The 20884-nt window shown below is 41.9% G+C and overlaps 1 protein-coding gene across 9 annotated transcripts in view; it reads left to right on the top strand.

The window, feature by feature from the left end:
* Window positions 1-3479: 3479 nt before the first annotated feature.
* The window catches only part of LOC121283061 (rab effector Noc2-like), a 238999-nt gene continuing 221594 nt past the window's right edge, over window positions 3480-20884 (top strand). For 6 of the 9 annotated variants that reach the window (XM_041197079.1, XM_041197082.1, XM_041197078.1 and 3 more), the window contains exon 1: window positions 3480-4040. The gene's annotated coding sequence lies outside the window, so the exon portion shown is untranslated. Of the gene's footprint in view, window positions 4041-16883; window positions 16897-16939; window positions 17060-20884 lie in introns of those variants that run through there. The other 3 variants (XM_041197087.1, XM_041197086.1, XM_041197081.1) reach the window with 3 other exon arrangements.

The following is a 20884-nucleotide window of genomic DNA, read 5'->3' on the forward strand; positions in this document are numbered from 1 at the left end:
AGATATATAAAGGGTAAGAGAGAGGCAAAAGTGGACACTGGGCCGCTGGAAAATGACGCTGGAGAAGTAGTAGTGGGGAACAAAGAAATGGCAGAGGAACTGAATAGGTACTTTGCGTCAATCTTCACGGTGGAAGACACGAATAACATTCCCAAAGTTCAAGAGATTCGGGGGGTCAGAGGTGAGTATGGTGGCCATTACCAAGGAGAAGGTGCAAGGAAAACTGAAAGGTCTGAAGGTGGATAAATCACCTGGACCAAATGGATTACAGCCCAGAGTTCTGAAGGAGATAGCTGAAGAGATAGTGGAGGCGTTAGTGGTGATCTTTCAGGAATCACTGGAGTCAGGGAGTGTCTCAGAGGACTGGAAAATCGCTAATGTAACCCCCCTGTTTAAGAAGGGAGTGAGGCAAAAGATGGGAAATTACAGGCCGATTAGCTTGACTTTGATTGTTGGTAAGATTTTAGAGTCCATTATTAAGGATGAGATTTCAGAATACTTGGAAGTACATGGTAAAATAGGGCAAAGTCAGCATGGTTTCATCAAGGGGAGGTCATGCCTGACAAATCTGTTAGAATTCTTTGAGGAGGTAACAAGTAGGTTAGACAAAGGAGAGCCAATGGATGTTATCTACTTGGACTTCCAGAAGGCATTTGACAAGGTGCCACACGGGAGGCTGCACAGTAAGATAACAGCCCATGGTGTTAGAGGCAAGGTACTAGCATGGATATAAGATTGGCTGTCTGGCAGGAGGCAGAGAGTGGGGATAAGGGGGTCCTTCTCAGGATGGCGGCCGGTGACTAGTGGAGTTCCGCAGGGGTTAGTGTTGGGACCACAACTTTTCAGTTTATACATTAATGATCTAGATGAAAGAACTGAGGACATCCTGGCTAAGTTTGCAGATGATACAAAGATAAGTGGAGGGACAGGTAGTATTGAGGAGGCGGGGAGGCTGCAGAAGGATTTGGACAGGTTAGGAGAATGGGCAAAGAAGTGGCAGATGGAATACAATGTGGGCAAGTGTGAGGTCATGCACTTTGGTAGGAAGAATAGAGGCATAGACTATTTTCTAAATGGGGAGAGAATTCAGAAATCTGGAGTGCAAAGGGACTTGGGAGTCCTAGTCCAGGATTCTCTTAAGGTTAACTTGCAGGTTGAGTCAGTAGTTAGGAAGGCAAATGCAATGTTGCCATTTATTTCTAGAGGACTAGGATATAAAAGCAGGGATGTGCTGCTGAGGCTTTATAAGTCTCTGGTCAGACCACAGTTAGAACATTGTAAGCAATTTTGGGCCCCATATCTCAGGAAGGATGTTCTGGCCCTGGAGAGGGTCCAGAGGAGATTCACGAGAACGATCCCAGGAATGAAAGGCTTAACATATGAGGAACATTTGGGGACTCTGGGTCTATACTCAATGGAGTTTAGAAGGATGAGGGGGGATCTGATTGAAACTTACAGAATACTGAAAGTCCTGGATAGAGTGGATGTGGGGAAGATGTTTCCATGAGTAGGAGAGACTAGGACCCGAGGGCACAGCCTCAGAGTAAAGGGAAGACCTTTTAGAACAGAGATGAGGAGAAACTTCTTTAGCCAGAGAGTGGTGAATTTATGGAATTCATTGCCACAGAAGGCTGTGGAGGCCAGGTCATTGAGTGTATTTAAAACCAAGATAGATAGGTTCTTGATTGGTAAGGGGATCAAAGGTTATGGGGAGAAGGCAGGAGAATGGGGTTGAGAAACTTATCAGCCATGATTGAATGGTGGAGCAGACTCGATGGGCTGAATGGCCTAATTTCTGCTCCTATGTCTTAGTCTTATGGTCTTATTCCTGGCTAGGCCATTTTTTATTGCACATCTCTAATTCCCTTTGAGAAGGGGTGGTGAGCCACCTTCTTGAACCTCTGCTGTCCATGCGGTGTAGGTACACCCATAGTGCATTAGGGAGGGAGTTCAAGGAATTTGACCCAGTGACAGTGAAGGAAAGGTGATATATTTCCAAGTCAGGATCGTGTGTCACTTGGAGGGGAATGCGCAAATAGTGGTCGCGTTCCCATGTGTTTGCTGCCCTTATTCTTTTAGGTGGTAGAGGTCACAGGGTTGGAAGGTGCTGTCGAAGGAGTCTTAGTGAATTACTGCAGTGCACCTTGATGGTGCACACTATTGTCACAGTGTGCGTCAGTGGTGGAGGCAGTGGATGTTGCAGGTCGAGGATGGGGTGCCATTCAAGCGGGCTGCTTTGTCCTGGATGGTGTTGAGCTCCTTGACTGTTGTGGGGGCTGCTCTCATCCAGGCAAGTGGAGAGTATTCCATCACACTCCTGATTTGTGCCTTGCAGATGGTGGACAGGCTTTAAGGAATTAGGAGGTGGGTTACATGCCACAGAATTCCCAGCCTCTGACCAGTTCCTATAAACACAGTATTCATATGGCTGGCTCAGTACAGTTTCTGGTCAATGGTAACCCTCAGGATGTTGATAGTGGGGGATTCAGCGATGGTAATGCCATTGAACGTCAAGGGGCAATGGTTAGATTCTCTCTTATTGGAGATGGTCATTGCCTGGCACTTGTGTGGTGTGAATGTTAATTGTCACTTATCAGCCCAAGCTTGAATATTATTCAGGTCTTGTTGCTAATGGGCATGGACTGCTTCAGTATCTGAGGAGTTTTGAATGGTGTGAACATTGTGCAATCATCAGCAAACATCCCCACTTCCGACCTTATGATAGAAGGAAGGCCATTGATGAAGCAGCTAAAGATGGTTGGGCTTAGGACACTACCCTGAGGAACTCCTGCAGTGATGTTCTAGAACTGAAATCATTGACCTCCAACAACCACAACCATCTTCTTTTGTGCTAGATATGACTCCAACCAGCAGAGGGTTTTCCCTCTGAGTCCCATTGACTTCAGTTTTGCTCAGGCTCCCAGATGCCACACTCTGTCAAATGCTGCCTTGATGTCAAGGGCAGTTACTCTCACCTCACCTCGGGTGTTCAGCTCTTTTATCCATTTTTGGACTAGGCTGGGATGAGATCAGGAGCTGAATGACTCTGACAGAACCCAAACTGAGCATTAGTGAGCACGTAGGTACTGTTCAACAGGAGTACCACCACCTTCTCAAGGGCAACAAATGCTGACCTTTTCAGCAGTGCTCGCATTGCCAAGAATGAATATTTAAAAAATGATCAGATAAGGTTTGATGGAGCCAAGTGAACTTTCCTTGAGTTTTTGGCCATAATGTTTCTTTTCTACAAATAGATAGCTGAACAATATTTGAGCATCTAGTAATTTGTAATGGACTTTGAACTGGGTGTTAGCCTGTGTGATGTACTGACTGTCCCCAGGTAAGTTTGTGTGTGTCAGATACAGTCCGATCTTATGTATTAAAGGACCAATGAGAGGAGGCGGGGGTGGAGCTCCCTGACACACCTGTCACTAGGTGGCGCGACAGGCACAGGAACTGCAGGGGGCGGGGGAAACAAACTTTAAGGCTTTCAAGTTGGGGCAAACAATGAACTAAAAGCAATACTGGAGGTTGCAAATGTGATATCGTGCATTATAGGGCGTGTCATCTGTTATGTGTATTTCGTATCCGAATTGGAGTGTTTTTAATTGCTTCACGTTCATTTCAACATTTGTGAACACCAGGCAATAATTCAGCTTTTTTTTTAAAAAATCGTCTTCAAAGCGAAAAAAAAAGTATAACACCTAATAATTAACGCAGAGCCCAGTACGTGTGGGCCGTCCATCTCCATCTATTGTTTCTATGTTTAATCAAATTATGGAGAGAGGAATCCACTGCGTCCTCAACTAATTCGTTGGAGTGAAAAGTTTCGCAGTGGCCACAGAGACGGCTCAAAGCGCCAGTGTGTCTGGTCAGTCAAGGTGGAGCCTCTGACATTTTTTTTTAAAAGACAAACACCGAGTTTGAAACCATTTATTTGGCTGTTTCCCTTCGGATCCCCGGGAGGCAGTTTAGCCTCTAGCCGGAAAGGATACGTGTCATCCCGCTGTGCCAGTGCACAAAAAAACTCCCTTTTCCTGGTAAGTATCTCGTCTGGGTTTATGGGTTGTTTCTTGCTTTTTGTACAATGTTGAGGATATGATCTTAAGTTTTTGGCCGGGTTGGTGGAAAGCGTTCGAGGTGAGGGCTCCTGGAAGCCAGACGGCCAAGTTGCTGCTGAGGCTGTGTTTTCTCTCTCTCTCTCTCTCTCTCTGAGATAAGGCCTGGCGATAGTTTTCGAGTTTTCCTGCCTTGTTCCACAATCCACTCTTTTCGGAGTTTACGCGGGGCTGGTGTAAGGGTCCTGCTCTCTCGCCATCAATTCCTCTCCTCGCTCAGCCGAATTCTCTTTTTCGTAATTCCGTGTCCTGCTGTTAATGGATTTTCAGAAGGAAGCTGACGTCTTTTCCATTTTGATGTAACCTGTAAACCTGCGAATTGGACTCTTTTTCCTGTTGTCGCACCTGTGGAGTGAGAGAAACAAGAGTTAACGTTTCGAGTCTGTATAACTTATTTAGAGTTCTGAAGAAGGGTCGTACAGATTCGAAATGTTAACTGTTTTGTTTCTCACTACACAGATGCTGCAGAACTGTTGAGTTCTTCCAGCATTTTCTGTTTTTGTTTCAGATTTCCAGCATCCGCAGCATTTTGCTTTTTTTCTTTCCAGCTGTCCCTGATTTAAAGGGAACACCTAAACTTATTTATATAGTGGTCTGCAGAGCCCTTTTCTTTAGACTCCCCTCCATGTGTTTGTTGTATGGAAAGTCCCAAAGTTCAATATTTGCATTTTCAGACTGTTTCACATTGGGTTTAACTCTTACTGTCCACCGGTTCTTGCTGTATCTGTATCAATCTGATATATTTGCCCTATACTGACCCTGCATTTCAGTGGCATTCGTAATGAATTAGTACAAAATTAATATGGGGCATTTTTGGTGATCCAGGACAAAATCACTGACATTTTTTCATTTAGAATTTTCTTTGGGAATTGAATTTTGACCTATCGACAGCCATCAGCAGAACTACTCAATTGGGAGGAAATTTTAGGAGTGAGTTGTACTGTAAACAGTGACTCAGGTTGTAAATCCATTTCAATATATAAAACTGAAACATATAGAGTCATAGTCTTAGAGGCCTACAGCACAGAAAAAAGCCCTTCGGCCCATCGAGTTGTGCCGGTCAAACGAGTACCTAACTATTCAAATCCCATTTTCCAGCACTAGGCCCTTAGCCTTGTATGCCATGGCATCACAATTGCATATCCAAATACTACTTAAATGTTATGAGGGTTTCTGCCTCTACCACCCTTTCAGGCAGTGAGTTCCAGATTCCCACCACCCTCGGTGAAAAAATTCTTCCTCACATCCCCTCTAAACCTCCTGCCCCTTACCTTAAATCTATGCCCCCCGGTTATTGATCCCTCCACCAAGGGGAAAAGTTCCTTCCTGCCTATCCTATGTGTGTCCCTCATAATTTTATACACCTCAGTCATGTCCCCCTCAATCTCTTCTGCTCCAGGGAAAATAACCCCAGTCTATCCAATCTCTCCTCATAACTGAAACTCTCCAGCCCAGGCAACATCCTGGTAAATCTCCTCTGCACTCTCTCTATTATGCGGATTCCAGAACTGCATGCAATACTCTAGCTGTGGCCTAACCAATGTTTTATACAGTTCCAGCATAACCTCCCTGCTCTTATATTCTATGCCTCGGCTAATAAAGGCAAGTATCCCATATGCCTTCTTAACCACCTTAATCGCCTGTCCAGCTATCTTAAGAGACAGAACATAACCATATTTCTAAATCAAAGCTCATCTTTATTATTTGCTAAGGATGCCACTTGATTCCAAAGTTCATGAAAAGGGTTAATGGTTATGTTAATTAGATAATGATGTTAATGATGATGTAAGCATGACATCAGGGACAGATGGCCTAGAGGCGCCCAGAAATGGTGACACCAAACAGTGTGTCCTGAGAACAATGCACTTACCTTGAGTTCTTTGTAAATAATGCAAATAAATAGTTTCCAGAAAAACTGTATACTATCTCCAAGTCACTCAGAATACACCTCATCAAAACATGGTAGCAGCGCTGGAGGCAAACAGTTTCAGGAACTGAGATCACAGAATGGCAACCCATGGGTGAAGACCTTGAAACAGCTCAACTTGCAACAAAGAAGGACAAAAATAAAACATACCTTGATAGGGGACAGTGAACCATGCACAATGACAGTAGCCATTAACAGCCACTACCCCTTCCGCAGCCCTTCCAACGCATCAAGGGTTCACAGCAAGGACAATGATGGCAGCTCTGGAGGACACAGTTTGAAAAGTACCAAACACTTTGGGCTTCCAGGAAAAGGCACAAAAACACCAGGTGTGAACCCATTTATGTGCAATTGGGGCCATAGCTGATGATGGCCTGATGAGACAAGGAGTCGAGGAGACCTTGGTGTCCTATGAGGAGGTTTTGTGGGCCTTGGCCCTAAGAAAAATCTGATCATTGAAAGGGAACGATTCAGTTAAAGGAGCCAAAGGTTGAGCGAATCCATTGATTCATTTATTGACTTGTATTGACTGGCCAGCCGTTGCAGCCATGGAGCTTTAAAGCATGAGTTAATTTGTGACTGCATTGTAGTCGGCGTGTTCGATGTCACACTTTTCTACTTTTTGCAAACCAAGGAGGTTTTGATGTCAGAGAATGCTGAACGGTTTGCAAGGCAGATGGAGCTGAGATGGGAGAATTGGGGTGTGCTTCGGGGAGATAGCGAGCCTTGGGAGGGGTTGCTCTGGTATGTAGGCCCGAAGTCCAATTTTACCCTGCCCCAAAAGGCCTGTGAAAAAGTCAAAAAACCGCTGAAGAACCCTTCCAACCATTTAAAAATGTTCCAGATGTGGTACCAAAGGGCAGCATCGCTGCAGAGAATACCCAGCAGGGGAGGCTGAATGTTTTCCCTGTGGCAAGACTAGATATTTTAAAAGATTCTGCAGATCTAAAGCATAATTTAAGGGAGGAGAATGTTAACAAACTTCTAACCATTCTAAAGTACAGCAAATTGGAAACGGAAGATATTCAGGATGAAGTTTTCCTGGTAGAAATAACAGATCTCAATTCACAATTCTAGTTCCTTTGAACTCATTTCTTGCTATCTTGACTCCATTCTCTCTCCCCTTGTCCAGTCCCTTCCCAACTACATCCGTAATTCCTCTGACACCCTACATATCAACAATTTTCAGTTCCTTGGCCCCAACCGTCTCCTCTTCACCATGGACGTCCAATCCCTCTACACCTCCATCCCCCACCTGCTTCTTCCTTGAACAGAGGCCCGAACAATCCCCATCCACCACTACTCTCCTCCTTCTGGCTGAACTTGTTCTCACACTGAACAATTTCTCCTTAAACTCCTCTTACTTCCTCCAAGTAAAAGGTGTGGCTATGGGTACCCGCATGGGCCCCAGCTATGCCTGTCTCTTTATGGGATATGTGGAACATTCCTTGTTCCAGTCCTACTCCGGCCCCCTCCCACAACTCTTTCTCCGGTACATTGATGATTACTTCGGTGCTGCTTCATGCTCTCGTTTGGACCTGGAAAAATTTATTAAATTTGCTTCCGATTTCCACGCCTCCATCATTTTCACATGGTCCATCTCTGACACTTCCCTTCCCTTCCTTGACCTCTCTGTCTCAATTTCTGGTGATAGACTGTCCATCAATATCCATTACAAGCCTACCGACTCCCACAGCTACCTCGACCACAGCTCCTCACACCCGGCTTCCTGTAAGGACTCCATCCCATTCTCTCAGTTCCTTTGCCTCCATTGCATCTGTTCTGATGATGCCTCTTTCAAAAACAGTTCCTCTGACATGTCCTTCTTCTTCCTTAACCAAGGTTTTTCACCCACGTTGGTTGACAGGGCCCTCAACCGTGTCCTGCCCATCTCCCGCGCATCCGCCCTCACACCTTCTTCTCCCTCCCAGAAACATGATAGGGACCCCTTGTCCTCACTTATCACCCCACCAGCCTCTGCATTCAAAGAATCATCCTCCACCATTATCGCCTACTCGAGAATGATGCCACCACAAAACACATCTTCCCTTCACCCCCCCAGCGGCATTCCACAGGGATCGTTCCCTCTGGGATACCCTGGTCCACTCCTCCATCACCTCAACCCCTCCCACGGCACCTTCCCATGCAACCGCAGAAGGTGCAACACCTGCCCCTTTACTTCCCCTCTCCTCACCGTCCAAGGGTCCAAACACTCCTTTCAAGTGAAACAGCATTTCACTTGCACTTCCCTCAATTTAGTCTACCACATTTGTTGCTCCCAATGCTGTTTCCTCTACAATGGAGAGACCAAACGCAGACTGGGTGACCGCTTTGCAGAACACCTTCAGTCTGTCCGCAAGCATTACCAGACCTCCGTGTCGCTTGCCATTTCAACACTCCACCCTGCTCTCATGCCCACATGTCTGTCCTTGGCTTGCTGCATTGTTCCAGTGAAGCTCAACGCAAACTGGAGGAACAGCACCTCATCCTTCAACTACGCACTTTACAGCCTTCCAGACTGAATACTGAGTTCAACAATTTTAGATCATGAACTCTCTCCTCCATCCCCACCCCCTTTCCGATCTCCCCCCCTTTTTTTCCCAATAATTTATATAGATTTTTCTTTTCCCACCTACTTCCATTATTTTTACATGTATTTCCATCCATTGTTTTATCTCTACCTTTTAGCCTTTTTTGATTCCTTCACCCCATCCCACCCCCACCAGGGCTATCTATACCTTGCTTGTCCTGCTTTCTACTCTTAATTAGCACATTCCATTAGATAATATCACCACCTTCAACACCTCTTTGTCCTTTTGTCTGTGACATCTTTTGGTTATCTCCAACTATCACTGGCCCTCTATCCAGCTCTAATTGTCCCACCCCCCCCCACCCCTTTAACTAGCTTATATTTCACCTCTCTTCTATTTTTACTTAGTTCTGTTGAAGGGTCATTCAGACTCGAAACGTTAATTGTGCTCCTCTCCGTCGATGCTGCCAGATCTGTTGAGTTTTTCCAGGTATTTCTGTTTTTGTTTCAAAAGTGATAATCACGTTACTACCAGAAGCTAACCTTTTCTCCTTATTTACCCCAAGAAGGGTGCAACACCTGCTGATCAAGAAAGTCAAAGAGCAGATTGACAGAATGCTGCGTCAAGGACTGATCTCTCCTGTTTCAGTGCCTACAAAATGGTGTTTGGGTCTAGTGACAGTCCCTAAACCTAATGGCAAAATCAGGCTCCATGTTGACCTGACACAGCTAAATAAAGCTGTTCTAAGAGATGCAGCTGATATTCTCTGTTGACTATAGTCTGGCGAGGTCTTTTTACGAAGCTAGATGCCAACTGTGGTTTTTGGCGGATCCTCCTTGACCAAGAATCAAGATTGTTGACAACGTTTATCACTCCCTTGACTTCCCTTTGGCATATCCTCTGTGCCAGAAATCTTTCAACGCACTATGGCCAACATCCTTGAAGGCAGAGAAGGAATTATTTGCCACATGGATGAACTGCTCATCCGTGGTGCTACCAAAGAAGAGCACAATCATAGAGTCTGGGAGGTTTTAAAAGTGCTTGAACAAGTAGGCCTCACACTGAATGAAAAGTGAAAGTTTGGCAAGACTACAATCAGATTTTTAAGCCATATTATACACCAAAAAGAGACAATGGTAGACTCCCAAAAGGCCAAGGCGGTTAAAGAATTTGCACAACCCAAGAGTGTTGCTGGCATGCAAAGATTTTTAGGCATGGTCAGTCAGGTGGGATATTCATCCCAAATCTGTCTGCCATCAATAAACCTTTGAGACCTCATGAGAAAAGGTCAGCAAAGGTATTGGGAAGTCGAGCAGAATGGCTTTGACAAGATTAAAGAACTGCTTGTCCCTTTGGAAATTATGACCCCAAATTGCCGACAATTGTCAGCTGATGTATCAGCAGCAGGGCTTAGAGCTGTTCTACAGATTCAGGAAAATGGCAGGAAAATATGATTTATAATGCCTCTTGATCATGGCAGAGACCAGAGACTGAAAAACATTATGCAATTATTGAAAAGGAAATACTAGCAGCAACATGGACCTGTAAAAGATTTTTACGTTGCTTAACCGACTTACAATTTAGGATTGAGATGGACCATGAGCCTCTAGTCACACTCTCCTGAGCTCCAAAGAAACCGCTAAGATGTGCCAAGGATACAGCATTTCTGATTAAGACTTATGCACCATGACTCTACAACAGAGTACATACCAGGGAAAAGTCAGACAACTGCCTACACATTTCTGAGGGCTCCAGAACATCACTTGACATTCATCTCTGAGGTGACCGCATACTCTTCACCAATAACAAGTATTCCTGTTCCTAATTTGAATGTTCGTGTATTCGTATATAAGTACCCTGTCAACCTCTGCAAACAAATTTAGGGAGATTAGACAAGTCCAGCTGAAGGACATGGAATGTAGCCAGGTCAGAGCGTACTGCCAAGGTGGTTGACCTGAATATGGCCCAAGCAATCAGGTGTTAAGACAATATCATGAACATCAAAAACATCTGATTGTTGATGATCGTCTAGTCTTCAGTGACAGGCTAGTGATCCCAAGAGTGACGTGAGAAGACATTGCACGGGTCATATGGCATTACCAAACACAAAGCATGGGCACAACAATCAGTATTGTGGCTGGAAGTTTTGAAATCCATCAAGCTGTGGTAAAAGCTTTGAAACACATTTACTCTAGCCATAGTATTCTGGATGAGGTAGTCTAGGTCAATGGCCCACAGGTTATTTATGAAGATTTCTGACAATTCGCAGTGGAATATGGATTTCACCATGTGAACAGTTCGCCACTGTCACAAAAGTATAATAATTCTCATATTATTGTGATTTATTGTAAAAGTAGTGTGAGAGTGTGTGTGTTAATTGAATTGGAGACAGGTGGTCTGGAGGTTTTGACTCATCAAAAGAAGCTAGGTTTGAAATGCTAAATACGTAAACATGGCTGAAGTTTTACAATGTGAGGTGAGGAGAATTTGCAATTTTAGATAAATCAGGGTAGTTTTGAATTTCAAGGAGATGGTAGGATGTTAGACCTAGCCAGAGAAGCTAGGCCAAGCAATGTGCTTATTTTTCCCAAAGGTTACTGACAATAGCAGCCATTAGGCGGAAGGTACAGTCATTAGATAAAACCCAGCAGCTGCAATCATATCCTGTGAAACACCACTTGGGGTTTTCAGAAGAAACAGGTTTTGAGACCCTTAGAAACTGCAGAGACAATCGTTCCAGTATTATCAAGAAGGGACTGATGACACGGCCTCTATTGCAAACACCTCCAGAAATGATGCTTGAGTCCAGGAACCGATCGTAGACCAGCACCCTCAATTGAGAATACTCAAGATGAGATTATGGACGTTTGTAAAAGCACCAGACAGGCTCAATCTGTGAGGTTATGACTTTGGGGGCAAATGATAGGAATGTATATCGTTTAACAAAATAATTTAACAGTTTTGAGATTATACTTGGGGGCTGATGTAAAGTAAATGGTTACTGGTTATGTTAATTAGACATAATTATGTTAATTAATGTTAATGATGATGTGAACGTGACATCAGGATAAGATGACCAAGAGGCTGTCAGAGAGTGAGAACAATGTCCTGAGAACAATGTACTTACCATAATGTCTTTGTAAATAGCGTAAATAAATATTTTCCAGAAAATCTGTATACTAACTATCTCCAAGTCACTCATAGAGTGAATGAAATCTCATCAAAACAGTTCATAGAGTTGTGTTGGATCCAAGAAAGCCATGATCACGGTCATATTTATTGCCATTTCAATGAACCAAGCAGCTGTAATAAAGCTTCCTTAGTCACTAAGTATTAGCCCAACAAGTACGTTTGTGCTATACAAAAATCTCATTATTGGGAACTAAAGTTGAAGGGTCAAATCCCATACAGTGGTATTGCAAATCTGTGTGTAAAACAGAAAACAAATTAAGAAGTAATGGTTAGTTGACAGTGGTTAGGGGAGAGCGAAAGGAGCAGACATAAGATAAAAAAAGGCCCCCGGGAGAACTTGTGGAATAAGGAGTGATGTCAGGAGCCAGAGATTCAAAATCAATGAAAAAGGTCAAGGAGGTGCCTCACAGAGCAGCAGGTAGGTTTTTTTGGAGCAAGTTAGGGAGGCATGCCAATCTCAAATCTAAGAATCTGTAACTTACCATTACTTTCATTTATCTAGTTTATTTTAATCTATAGAAAGAAAATAATCAGTTGAACTCTTTTAACGACATATACCCTGTGCTGTAACTGCAGTGATGGGAATTTCTCGGCAGCATTGAGATTCTGGACAACAATATCTGTGCTAAGTGTCTGCAGCTCGAGGTACTTCAGCTCAGAGTTTTGGGCTGAACTTCGAGCTGCAGTTATTGCAGAGCATCAGGGTGGAGGAAGACATCTGGACGTTTTTTTTTCTGGGAGGCAATCACACACCTTAAGTTAAGTAGTACTTTAGTGTTGGTCAGGGATAAGAGGGTGTGACTGAGTCAGACAAGTAGGAGAATCCTAAAAAGAGAGCTTAATGGTAATTGTGCATCATTGACTATGGTCCATGCAAAGAATAGTGGTTAAAAAGAATAAGATTAAATGCTGTTTACCTGAACTCATGAAGCAGTTGGAATAAGACGAGCTTGCAACAGAAATTGGGATAAATGATTTAGATTTAATCATCATTCCAGAGACATGGTTACAAGGTGACCAAGGTTGACACAATAAATATTCCAGGGTACACAGTATTTCAAAAAGACAGGCAGAATGGAAAATGAGGTGGAGCATCACTAATGGGAAAGGATGACATAACGACCTAGTAAGAAAGGATCTTGGCTCAGCAAACCAAGAAGTAGAATCGTTATGGGTGATTACGAATAATAAGGATCAGAGAACACTTTGCAAATAGATTGAAGGCCCTCTGGCAAAAGTTATACCTTTTTGACCAGAGTGTTAAACAAGAAATGATTTGAGCTTGTAACAAAGTCAATGTAATTGATGTCCTTGAATGCCCTGTCACCTGCCAAATCTGTTCCCATCTTTCCCATAACTCCACGTTTGAATCCCTCCAGTCAGGTTACCATCTCTGTGATAGTATTGAAACAGTTTTTATTAAAGTTACAAATAATATCCTATGCGATGGTGACAAATATAAACTTAACTTCTTCATTCTTCTTGATGTGTCTGCAACATTGACCACATATCCTCTTCTAAATCGTCTCTACTTCCATCCACTTGGGTGATCTTTTTCATCTGGTTCCATTTTTACCTATCTGATCATAGCCAGAGATTCAACGCAACAGCTTGTCCTCTGCTCCTGCTTTTTTCTTTGGTGTCTCCCAAAGATCTACCCTTGGCTCCCTCTTATTTCTCATCCGCATGCTGCCCCTCACTAACATCATCCTAAAGCGTTATGTTAGTTTTCATTTGTACACTACTGACACCCAGCTCGACTTCACTACCACCTCTCTTGACTTCTGCATCATTGCTAAACTATCAAGCTGCTTTTCTGGCATCCAATACTGGCTGAGCAAAAATTTCCTCCTATTAAGTATTGGGAGGAATAAAGAAGTCGTTTTTGGCCCCCAACTCTAAACTCTGTTCCCTAGCTACTGGCTCCATCCTTTTCTCTGGCCACAGTCTAAGGCTAAACCAGTCTGTTTGCAACCTTGGTGTCACGTTTAACTCCGAGATAAGTTTCTGACCTCATATTTGTGCCATTCGCTAAGACCTCCGTAACATCACCCAACTTTGCCCGTGTCTTAATTTATCAGCTGCTGAAACCCTTATTCATGCCTTTGTTGCCTCTAGACATGACTGTTCCAACATGCTAGACTGGTCTCCCACATTCTACCCTTTGTAAACTTGAGGCCATCCAAAACTCTGCTGCCAGTGTCTTAATTCACATCATGTCACAGTATCCTGTCACCCCTGTGCTTGTGACCTAAATTGGCTCCTGGTCAAGCAACATCTTGATTTTAAAATTTTTATCCTTGTTTTCAGATTCCTAAATGGCCTAGCCCCTCCCTAACTCTGTAATCTCTTCCATCCCCCCAACCCTCCCAGATATCTACAATCCTCTAATTCTGGCCCCTTAGCATTCCAGATTTTGATCTCTCCATTGGTCACCATGCCTTGGCCCCCTCTGACTCTCTATCTCACTTTCCTCATTGAAAACACTCCTTAACACCTACCTCTTTAACAGAGCTTTTGGTCCTCTAACCTCATATCTCCTTTTGTGGATCGGTGTCACATTTTGTTTCTTAAATCTGTTGTGAAGCGTCTTGGGACATTTTAGAGTTGGCATATTGGAGTCCAAAATAAGAATTTGAAACTGAAACAAATCCAGTTGTTATGTCAGGTATGAGAGGAGAGTTGGCTAAGGTTGATTGGGTAAATAAACTAAAAGGCATGGCGGTAAAGAAACATTAGGAAACATTTAAAGAAATGATTCGAAAAGTGGAACAAAAGTACGTTCCATTAGAAAACAAAAACTCATTGAGGAAGATCCACTTGTGGCTTACTAGGGAGGTTATAGATCATATTGAGTTAAAAGAAGAGCCTTATATTGTTGCGAAGAATAGTTGTAAGCCTGAAGGTTGGGAGGGTTTTAGAAACCAGCAAAGGGTGACCAAAATGTTGTTAAGGGAAAGAATAGAATGGGAGTAAACTAGCCAGTAATGTAAAAAATGGATTGTAAGACCTTTTACAAGTATATAAAATAAGTGGAGAGCAGCTGAAATAAACATTGGTCTCTTAGTGGTAAAGACAGGAGAAATTATCATGGAGAATGTAAAAATGGCAGAAATGTTGAACATATATGTTTTGTGCCTGTTTTCTCAGTGAGGCACTTGAGATAATTTAATATCAGCAGAGAAAAGTTATTAGAGACACTTGGGGGACTAAAAGCCAACAAATTCACAGGACCTCATGGATTCTAAAATATGTAGTTGCAGAGATAGTGGATGCACTGGTAATGATTTTGCAAAAATTCTCTAGACTCTAGAATGGTCCCTGAGGTTTGGAAGTTAGCAAATGTAACACAGCTACTCAACAAAGGAGAGAGAAACAAAATGGGCAACTACAAACTAGTTAGTCTAACATCAGTCTTCAGGAAAATGCTGCAATCTATTGTCAAGGACAATGCACATAAAAGAATCATAGTGTGATCAGACAAAGTCAGCATGGTTTTATAAATTTGACAAATTTTATTATTTTTTGAGAACGTTACTGGTAAGGTCAATAAAGGAGAGCCAATGGATGTAGTATTCCAAAAGGCATTTGATAAGGTGCCGCGCAAAAGGTCAATACACAAGATAAGGGCTCATGGACTTGGGGGGTAATATATTAGCATGGCTGGAAGATTGGTTACCAGACAGGAAGCAAAGAGTAGGGACAAAGGGGCATTTTCAAGTTGGCAATCTGTGACTAGAGGAGTGCTGCAAGGATTAGTGTTGGGGCCTCAGTTGTTTACAATCTGTATTAATAACTTAGAAATAGAGACCAAGATCTTCTGAGGAGTGGCAGTCATCGTTGGATTTCTGCTGTAACTCGATGTTGCTCCACATTTCTTCTGGGCCCTTCTGAGCATGGCTTTCTCAGAAATGCTGAGGGCAGTGTCCCTTGGAGAGCTCTGCAGCAGAGTAGAGTCAGGGTAAGACAGGACATGCTCCCTTTTTTACAACACTAGCTGCCATATGGTAAATTTGAAGGTCCAGTTTGAATGTTAGTGAATGGGTGAGTGGATGAATGAGCAAATGGGTAGGGTAGGTGAGGCAGTTGGATGAGGTGGTAGGTGGGTCTGGGAGATAGTCGGGTGGTCAGTGTGAATGATTTTGGGACCAGTTCTTGAGTTAGCCAGGTGTTAGACTAAGTTTTAATTTGTCTAATGTCTCCTGGGCAGCTACCCAGATAAGTACTGTGTAACTGTCCCAAGTCTCCGACTTTAACTCTGAGTCAGAGACATTTGCGAAGGGTCCCGACTGAAGCGGAATTGTCCATTGAAAGTTGAAGCTTCCCGGGCAATTCCCTTGTAGGTCATAGTGTCAGGACTTCCATAGGGTTCAGACATGCATCTCAGACATATGTCTGATCTCCGATGATCCAGAGACCAAAAGATTTGGGGCCAACGTATCCAAGTTTGCTCATGGTACAAAGCTAGGCAGGAATATAAGCTGTGAGGCGGACTGCAAAGAGATATAAACAGGTTAAGTGATTGGGCAACAAGGTGGCAGAAATATAATGTGGAGATTATTCAGTTTGGTAGTAAGAATAATAGTTATATAGAATTTACAGCACAAAAATGGGTTGTACAGCCCGGTTGGTCACTGGCATTTATGCTCCACACGAGCCTCCTTCTACCCTTCTTCAAATAAACAGAAGGGTGAAAGGAATAGAAGGTTATTTGGTTCTCCTTAAAATGCATCTATGGTACTTGTCTCAGTTACTCTTTGCGGTACCGGATTCCCCATTCTAACCACTTTCCCAAATAAATCATTTCCTCCCAAATTCCCCATTGGATTTATTAGTGTTTTTTCAGAGGAGGGTGGAGAGAATGGAGGATGCAGAATTGTATTAACTTTTGTATAACCTTGTGTAAAAGGAATAGCATAGAAATGTGCCAGAAAGTTTGGTGTCCTGATGAGCAAAACTTTCATTGCTCCTTCAATATTCCACAGTTCCTCTTAAGAGTCTAATCTGTGAAACCTGGTGCTATAAAAATGCAGTTGGTGTGGGATTTTTCACACAGCTGTATGCTGCTTGACAAATTGCCATACAGTATCACTCCTTTTGTTCAAATGCCTGGAATGTGGAGGAACTTGTAGGTCACGTATTTGCGCTCTTGTACTTTTTTCCCTTTTAGACGTGTAACCTTTAGTGAGTAATTGTGGTGTTACTATATGTTTTGAAGGAACTAAAATCACGCATTGCAAAGTATCTATTGTGGATTGTTCCATAATGTAAATGGACTTGTATCACTCTGTGTAAGTATAATTTCTGTTTTTGTCTTCATAAGCTGATGTGTGTTGCACATATATTTTTGAAGCAGGGTGTAGTGCAATTTATTGAGATCTAACTTCCGTATCAGGCCTTCAAATGTCTATTTTAGCTGGATTTGAATAGGTTACATGCGTATGTGTACATTAATGTTGTAAATAACGTACATTAGTTCCAGTAGAGGGCTAGGTGACCCAATGAATAAACTTCTAGATGGTGGAATTCTAGCTTGACTGGATTGACTATTCCAGTGTAAACAAGGGTTAGTTTTCCTTTCAAAGACAGAGTTTCTATATGTCCATGAACAAATTACATTCTTTTCAGCATACCCACTTAAGGGTAGTTTTCTACTGTGGATCTGAGATTTCCAGATTTGAGACTATCTGGATCACTTACACTAAGTGTTCATTAGAAAGAGGAAACCTTTCATTGGTAATAATAACAGAAAATTCTGGAAACACTCAGCAGGTCAGCCAGTATCTGTAACGAGAAACAGAGTTGACGTTTTGGGTCATACAAACTAGGAGCAGGAGTAGGCCCCTCGGCCCTTCAAGCCTGCTCCGCCATTCGATAAGATCAAGACTGAAACCTCCCGCCTATCCCATGATGATTCTTCATCAGAACCTTTTATTGGTGTCAACAGGATGCCCCTGAAGGCCCCAGAGTAGCCAGGCCCATGTGTAAATCTAGTAGAAGAGTTGGTCCTCTTTTTTTAAAATTTAAAAACATGAATGCTATATTTTCATGCAAGCTCAAGAAAACCTTTTTTCCTTTTATCAAGGCCTTTGTTTGTTTTCAAACAGCAGCTTAAACCAATTATTCACCATAAATTGTCCACTTTCTTTTAGTCTGATCAGAACTAATCACTCCTCTACTGCTACTGAGTTGCCGGATTGCTTGTCTGGCTCTCTTTCTCCCTGCACCCTGACCTCCAATCTAAACACTCTTCCAGTTCACATTCTTCTCTATACCTTTCTTGAACTGATTGGCCAGAGGCTGGAAACTACTTGGCCCTAGCATGCTAACAGATGAGCAGGGGAAACATTTTGTTACATGATTTTGTCCTAGCCCAAAAGGTGCCAGATTTCTCCCTGCTTCCCTTCATTCCCAACACTATGTTTCAGGACCCTGATATGCATTGCCCCCATTCTGTTAGACCATGGAATCCTCTCCCAGATTTGAGTAAAAAACAATTTATTGTATTATGAAAGTCACTAATTTATGGTGACAGAATAGGTCAAATTCTGTTGCTATTGCATGGTGTTCAGTAATTTTATTGGTGTTAGAAGAGCAGAAAGCTAGTTAAGTAAAAAATGTGCAAGATGCACCTTCAATGCTACTAAAACCTCAACAATCCCATAACTGCTCTAAAATCCACAGCCTCACCTACCCACTCCTGTTAAATTCTGGCCCACCTACCTATACGTTACCTATTGTCTGCCTATGTGTGGAGCTTTAAAATGTTAAGATAATATTTTAATGCATAAGTACAGAAACAGAATAGTTAGACTACTCATTCATGCTTTAAATGATAAATCATACAATCACAGAATTCAATGACCAAATACCAGTAAAATGTCTTTTAATAAAATAGAATTAGATTTATTTGGTTGCCATAAATCAGTGGTCTTGATAACACTTTGAGATTGTATGATATAACACCTTGTTATTTTGAACTAGAGAATTATCTGACCCAGTGAGCAAGGCGACATATCTAATGTGTAGGAACTCATATATTTAAAATCTTGTGCCTCTTATTATCTGTCACATACTGGATGTAAAACTATCCTTATTTAGGAAAATATGAAAACTAATTTATGATCTGTAACTTGAAATTTGCAGGCAATTTATAAGCGTTAAGTTAACTTGGAAAATTTACCAGCAACTACAATTACTTAGATTTGCCTATTTAAAGGAATAGGCTAATTTTGTTAAACATCGCAGTAACTCCATTGAGGAGACTACTAATCAGCAATGGCACGGGGGTCTTATTTTAGAACATGTTCTTGTGCGGTTCTTACTCATGGCTGAGGAGAAGTTTAATCTCTCCACAGAATATATGGAGCATAAAGAACTTGGATTTATAGAGCACTTTATCATATGTTCAGGATATCCCAAAGTACTTTTAAATTAGTTGGTTACTTTTAAAATTTAGCTACTGTTAGAAGAGTAAACATAGCAACCAATTTGGCACAGCAAGGCCCTAGAAGGAACAGTCAAATGACAGAATCACATGATTTGTTGCTAATGGTGTTGTTGACCCTGGGCATTGAGTTGCGCTTGCTCTTTGAATAATATGTTGGGATCTTTTTTCCCATCGCAATCAGAGTGTCTTTTGGGGCTCATTGAAATCTAGAACCTCTAACAACACAGTTCTCCCAGCTGTACTGACATGTCAGCCTCAAGCTTATGCTCAAGTCTGTAGTGCTCCTTAAAAATACAACATTCTGACCCTGAGACAAGAATGCTATCAACTGAGCCAAGCTAATACAAATCTCTTAAGTACCTGTTGTTTGGCTTGCATCAGCCACTTGCCTGTTCTGTTAAATGATTTTTTAAAAAATCTGTTACATGAAAACAAATTATGACACTTTTTAATAATCAATTTAAAATGAGAAGCTTGACTGGCTAAATGCTGTGATAAAGTTAGAGTATTCAGCATAAATGTGTTATACAAACTGGGTAATAAATCAGTTGAAATGTAATGTGTATGATCCAGTTCCACTGTGAAGCTCTGTGCCAGGGTTTAACAGTGACTCAGGTTCACTTATAACTGTCATATACTGTGTTATTATGCATGATTGTTAGAAACAACACATAATGGGACCTTGTTTTCCGAAACGGCAGGCTATCTTGACAAATGCTAACCAATCAACATTTATATATCGCAGAACCTCTCCTTGATTGGAGTAGTTAAAAGTAAAGCTGTTTTTATATCAGTGCTTCTTTAGATCAGATTTTGGGAAACTGGTGCCCATGAGCCAATTGTCAGGGCTAACACCTAATTCTGACTCCCTTACCTTGCTGGCACAATTGTTGATCCACGCGAGCTGTGTTTAAAAGGAGCTGCTGCAAGGATCATTTCAATTGTTGATGGAGGTGAGTTTGTGTCAATGGCAGAAGTTTGCAATTTTACAGTTTAGAATTTGAATATTGATAATTGAGAGAAATGTGGTGACTATTATTCTATAATTCACTTTAAGATACATTTTGCAGAAATATTCCATATTGAATCACCGGTCAGCATACAACAGCAAAATACTACGGATGCTAGAAACCCAAAATAAAAATGAAACAAAAACAGAATATTTCCAGCATTTTCTGTTTATATTTAATTTATCAACATGTCATTTTTATCTGTCTTTAACAGACTGTCATGGAGGTTATTACTGAAGAAGTAAATATTTTCAGAAAGAATGAGAAATATAACTGCAAATATACTCTGGGCACATGCATGTGCGTGTGGAACCAAGCAGTTTAGCATTTAGGATTATGAAGTACTTTACAGGAAATGTTAATGAGGTTAGATCAGCAAGCATATAACACATTTGATATTTTTTCAAGCTCCACATTATCAATTGACTCCAGTTGAACTGAATTAACATACAAGGAGGCACACGTGAGCTTCAGTTGCAGGATGCAAGTTTTAAATTAATGCATTGAGAAAAGTGTGCCAAAAATATTTTATAAGTAATCATGTGTAGCTGGGTTCTCACACACTGGTATTTTCCACCCAATGATTAAAATAAAAAAAGTTATATTTGTGGTATAAATATAGTTTTGTCATATTACTAGGGATGGGTTGAGTTCAG

The sequence above is a fragment of the Carcharodon carcharias genome, chromosome 10 (genome assembly GCF_017639515.1).
Source record: "Carcharodon carcharias isolate sCarCar2 chromosome 10, sCarCar2.pri, whole genome shotgun sequence".
Classification (NCBI taxonomy): Eukaryota; Metazoa; Chordata; class Chondrichthyes; order Lamniformes; family Lamnidae; genus Carcharodon; species Carcharodon carcharias.